This window comes from Lissotriton vulgaris, chromosome 9 (assembly GCF_964263255.1).
Source record: "Lissotriton vulgaris chromosome 9, aLisVul1.2, whole genome shotgun sequence".
Taxonomy (NCBI): Eukaryota; Metazoa; Chordata; class Amphibia; order Caudata; family Salamandridae; genus Lissotriton; species Lissotriton vulgaris.
This window is the reverse complement of record NC_141697.1, coordinates 593,895,908-593,901,907: the sequence shown is the minus strand read 5'-3', so window position 1 is coordinate 593,901,907 and position 6,000 is coordinate 593,895,908.

Below are 6,000 nucleotides of genomic sequence, written 5' to 3'. Positions count from 1 at the left end.
ACCCCTCTCCCCCTGCTGGACTTTCCCCAGGTCAGGGGCTGCGCGCCCCTGGAACTGGTTCTAGCCGGCAGATGCGTAGTGAGCACCGGGGTGCCACTCCGCAGTCACCTTCTTGCAAAGCCCTACCTACCCAGAATACACAAACCCTGTCTGGGATGGTGCGAACACCGCCCTTGACAGGAAACCCTTTGTCCAAGCTCTCCTCGCTGGAAGGACTCCCAACAGCAGGAGGTCAGACTCGTGTCTGTGGTGGCAGCGTCCATTTTGTGGAGCTGAGGCTTCAGTTAACTTTAACCGGGGTTCACAGTTACGTACATGTTGTGTCCCTCTAGAAGGGCGGAATGCTAACCTCATTGCCAGGAATGGTGAGAGGGCAGCACCCCGATTCGTATGACACCTTACTCGACATGTCTTGATAACGCGATACCGAAGTTACCGATATGGGACGCGTTATCATGGAACAGCCATTGGGTCTTGGTTCCGCAAGCTGCAACCGGGCTCGGCTCGTGCCGGAGTCCAATTCACACAGTTCCAGGCACTCTGCCTTCAGGATTGTCAAGGCCTGCCATAGGAGTGACTGATAGGAACTCGGGTGTCCATTTTAGGGTTAGGCATAGGGATACTATACCTACAGCAACGGGCGAGTACGCCACGTTGCCCCAGCTGTCGTGCAGCCAGTTGTGTCAGATTTAGATGGCCATCCAGGGGTGGCATAATACATGCTTCAGCTCCTGGTAGGCCCTGGGTACACCGATGCCCTGAGTTACAGGGTCTGACAGGGTGGCCCAGTTCCAATTGGGTAATGCACCTAAGGTACACATATCAATTTAGCGAGAGAACAGCTAGGCTGTGGGTCTGATTGGCAGGCCCACAGCCCGAGAAAGTCGTAAACCAGTGAAACAAAAGCAAAAAGTCCGGGTGATCATAGGATTGCAGACCCTACTCTCCTACATGACCCCCCCCAAACGTTGGGACAATAAGCTAACCTTGACCAGGTGAGTCTTCTTGTTCTAAGTGGAAATACCTGGAGAGCCCATCCGCATTGCCATGATCAGTGCCAGGTCTATGCTCCACTGTGAAGTCCATCCCCTGTAGGGAAATGGACCACCTTAGCAGTTTGGGGTTTTCACCCTTCATCTGATTTAGCCATAGGAGGGGCTTATGGTCGGTCTGAATCTTGAAATGAGTGCCAAACAAGTATGGCCTCAGTTTCTTCAGGGCCCACACCACAGCGAAGGCCTCCCTCTCTATAGCTGACCAATTTTTCTCTCTGGGGGTCAGCCGTCTGCTTATAAAAGCAATGGGCTGGTCATTACCATCAAAATTCAGTTGAGATAGAACAGCTCCCACACCCAACTCAGAAGCATCTGTTTGGACAATGAATGGTTTGGAGTAGTCTGGACTCTTGAGGATAGGTGCCGTGCACATGGCCTGCTTTAGGTCATCGAATGCTTTTTGACAGCTCGCTGTCGACTGAACCTTTTTTGGCATTTTTTTTCTCGTCAGTTCATTGAGCGGAGTCACAATCGATCCGTAATTTCTGACGAACTTCCGGTAGTAACCAGTCAGGCCCAAGAAAGCTCGAACCTGAGTCTGGGTGGTTGGAAGAGCCCAGTCCCTGATTGACTGTATCTTGCTCTCCAGTGGTTGAACTTGGCCTCCACCGACAAGGTGGCCCAAGTATACAACCTGTGTCTGCCCTATCTCGCACTTGGTAGCCTTGATAGTGAGACCTGCTGCTTGCAGAGCCTCTAACACTTTCCGCAGGTGGACCAGGTGATCCTCCCAGGTGGAGCTAAAGACAGCAATATCGTCAAGATACGCCGCACAGAAGTCATCCAGCCCGGTGAGGACGTGATTCACCAACCGTTGGAAGGTGGCAGGTGCATTTTTCAAACCAAAGGGCATCACCACGAACTGATAATGCCCACCAGGGGTAGAAAATGCGGTCTTAGGCTTGGCGTCCTCAGCTAACCTGATTTGCCAATACCCAGCTGTCAGGTCAAACGTACTTAAGTAGTTGGCCGAAGCCAATCTATCGATAAGCTCATCTGCCCTTGGTATTGGGTGGGCGTCAGTCTTAGTGACTGCATTGAGACCCCTGTAGTCTACGCAGAACCTCATCTCTTTCTTACCGTCAGGGGTGTGAGGTTTCGGCACTAGAACTACGGGACTAGCCCAGGGGCTGTCCGAGGGTTCAATGACTCCCAGCTCCAACATTTTCTGCACTTCACTCTTGATGCAGTCTCTAACGTGATCAGGCTGCCGGTAGATTTTACTCTTGACGGGCAGGCTGTCGCCAGTGTCAACCTCATGGGTACACCAATTGGTCTGGCTGGGTGTTAGAGAGAACATATGCCGGAAGGATTGAAGAACCTGTTTACAATCCTCCTGTTGATGTTCGGAGAGGCTGCCACAAAAGACAACACCGTCTACCGATCCATCGTCAGGATTCTGAGTGAGCAGGTCGGGGAGAGGGTCACTCTCCTCTTCCTGTCCCTCATCTATGGCCATGAGCAAACTCATGTCCTTCCTGTCGACATATGCTTTGAGCCTGTTGACATGAAGCACCCTGTGGGGGCTCCGGGGAGTTCCCAGGTCGACCAGGTAGGTGACCTCTCCCTTTTTCTCCAGGATGGTGTAGGGCCCGGACCATTTGTCCTTGAGCGCTTCTGGGGCCACTGGCTCCAACACCCACACCTTCTGTCCGGGCTGGTAAACAGTCAAGACAGCCTTTTGGTCATGCCAAGCTTTTTGGAGTTCTTGGCTGGCCGTAAGGTTTTCGGATGCCTTCTCCATGTATTCAGCCATCCGCGAGCGGAGACCAAGCACAAAGTCCACTATGTTGGTTGCAGGCTTTTTGAGAGGTCTCTCCCATCCTTCCTTCACCAAACACAGGGGTCCTCTCACAGGATGCCCGTACAAAAGTTCAAAAGGGCTGTAACCAACCCCCTTCTGTGGGACTTCTCTGTAAGCGAATAAAAGGCAGGGGATCAGGACGTCCCATCTACGCCGAAGCTTTTCAGGTAGTCCATGAATCATCCCTTTGAGGGTCCTGTTGAATCTCTCAACAAGCCCATTGCATTGTGGATGATAGGGTGTAGTGAACTTGTAGTTGACACCACATTCCTTCCACATAGCAGTTAAGTAGCTCGACATAAAGTTTGCACCTCTGTCGGAGACGACCTCCTTAGGGAAGCCCACTCTGGAGAATACTCCAACTAGGGCTCTTGCCACAACAGGCGCTGTAGTGGTCCTAAGGGGAATAGCTTCAGGATACCTGGTGGCATGATCCACTACCACCAGTATAAACTTGTGCCCTGATGCTGTTGGTGGTTCCATGGGACCGACGATGTCAATCCCCACCCGTTCAAAGGGCACCCCCACCACAGGTATTGGTATAAGGGGGGCCTTTGTCGTGCCACCTGACTTACCACTGGCCTGGCAAGTGACACAGGAGTGGCAAAACTCCTTGGTATCTTTGTTCATGTGAGGCCAGTGAAAGTGCGAGACAAGCCTGTCCCACGTCTTCGTCTGGCCTAAGTGTCCTGCTAAGGGAATCTCGTGGGCCAAGGTAATGAGGAAACCACGCTGAGACAAGGGGACGACCAGCCTCCTGGTCATGCCAGGCTTGGGGTCTCTTGCCTCAGTGTACAGGAGTCCATCTTCCCAGTATACCTTGTGGGTACCTGTGGCGTTCCCAGCAGCCTCAGCAGCAGCCTGCTGTCTGAGGGGTTCAAGGGAAGGGCAGTCTAACTGGTCCTTCCCCAGGTCTTCTCGTGTGGGTCCCCCTGAGCCCAGAAACTCAACTTGATCAAGTTCGAGCTCTTTAGGTTCAGTTTCCCGCAATTCCTGGAGGTCAGCCTCCTCTGAGACTTGATCCTCGACCTGGGGCAAGAGGGAAGGTGAAGCCTTAACCCGACTGCTCTTCTTCTTGGGAGGTGTCTGGTCCGTTGTTCCAGGATCCAGCACCTGTTCAGTGGGGCATCGTCTGATCTGTGACCTGGTCACAGCAAACACGTGTTCTGGCAAGCCTAACATTTCCATGTGAGTCCGTTGCTCCACTTCTGACCATTGTGATGACTCCAAATCATTGCCCAACAAACAATCCACTGGGACGTCTGAACTAACAACAACCTTTTTCTGGCCATTTACCCCTCCCCAGGAGAAAGCAACAATCGCCATACTATGACTGGTAGTGACGTTGCTGGCATTGGTCACCAGGAAATCTGTACCTGGCATGATCTGTCCAGGGTCCACAAAGTTAGGCGTCACCATGGTGACGCTGGCACAAGTGTCCCTATAGGCCTGAGCCATTCTTCCATTTATTAAAGGCGTCTGTCGGTATTTGCCCAAAGTATTGGGACTGACATCAGGGGATATATCCACATCCCCTGTACAGACAAGGACAGCCTGAGTGAGCGTACCAGCTAAGCTGTCACACCCCTCAGAACCCAAGGTTAACCCAACTAGTCCCTTGGGAGGCGCACTGTTACTGCTGGCTGTACTAGGGGGCACAGGTGCCTTAGGGGCTGCAGTAGCAGGAGTCTGCCCTCCTTTCTTGGTGCACTCACTAAACCAGTGAGTTTTACTTTTACAGTATTGGCACCACCTTTTCGATTGGCCTTCTTGATTCTTCTTTTTCTGGGAAACCTGACCCCCCCCCCCTCTTTGGGTTGTTGGGGACCTGTCGAAGACTTCTGGTCAGTTTGTTCCCCTTTCGAATCTTTACCCTTCTGGTCTGCTTTCTTCTGACCACCCTGGTTCTGGCCCTGGTTTTGCTTAACCCTTGTTCTGACCCATCTGTCTGCCTTCTTTCCCAATTCTTGGGGAGAGGTCAGATCCGAGTCGACAAGGTGCTGATGCAACAACTGGTTCTGACAATTGTTTAAAATCTGTTCTCGCATGATCAAATTATACAATCCGGTGTAATCAGTAACCTTACTGCCCAGCAACCAGCCCTCCAAAGCCTTAGTGGCACAATCAACGAAATCAGACCAGTCCTGAGACTGAGTTTTCTGGGTAACCCTGAACAGCAACCTGTACTGCTCAGTGGTTAGGCCGAACCCATCAATCAGTGTGTTCTTCAGGATCTGGTAATTGTTAGCGTCCTCAACTCTAGTAGTGAGGAGCTTATCTCTACCTTTACCATCAAAGGAGAGCCACAAGATAGCTGCCCACTGACTCTGGGGGATGCACTGTACAGTGCAGGCCCGCTCCAAAGCAGTAATCCATTTGTGGATGTCGTCCCCTTGCTTAAAGGGGGGCACTATCTTATTCAGGTGCTTAGTGTCTAAACTCCTGGGTTCCCGTGGGGGAATGCTGCCACCAGTGGGAATTGTCCCACTCAACTCTTGCTCTCGAGCAAAGGCGAGTCTCTCTTTGGCTAGGGCAAGTTCTTCCCTCTCGATCCGCAGATTGACTTCCCTCTCCTTTGCTTCGTGCATTCTCCTCTGAGGTGATGTCATCCCTCTTCGAGCAGAACCTCGAGAGCCATTGGTTCGAGCGGATCTGTTAGAGCCTCTCGACAGAGACCTAACTCGTCCGTTCCCAATGTTAAGCTGGCCCGAGAGAGGGCCCAGGGGTCCCCTAGTACCAATCTCGTGCCGGCTTAAGTTGTCCTGAGTTAGCTGACTAACTACGACTGGACCTTGGTCTGCCTCGTCCCCAGATGTCTCTGGCTCCTCGCCCTCCTCTTCACCCTCGGCGGAGAGATGGATAAGGTCAGGGTCACCTCGGGTTCCCTCGAGGGGAGGCATTTCCATTTCTGGATGAGAAGGGTCGGTGTTACCCGCTCTCCTAGCATCATAAGTCTCCAAGAGACCAATCAGAAACGGAATGGTAGGGTTTGCACCCTGTTTTAACTTCCGAGATGTACAGATCTGTCGCATCTCGTGGAAGCTAAGTGCAGCATATCTGGAGATGACCTGTGGAGGGTCGACTGACACAAGGGGAGACTCAGAGTTTCCTCCTTTGTCCGACATGCTGCTTCTAGTGTGG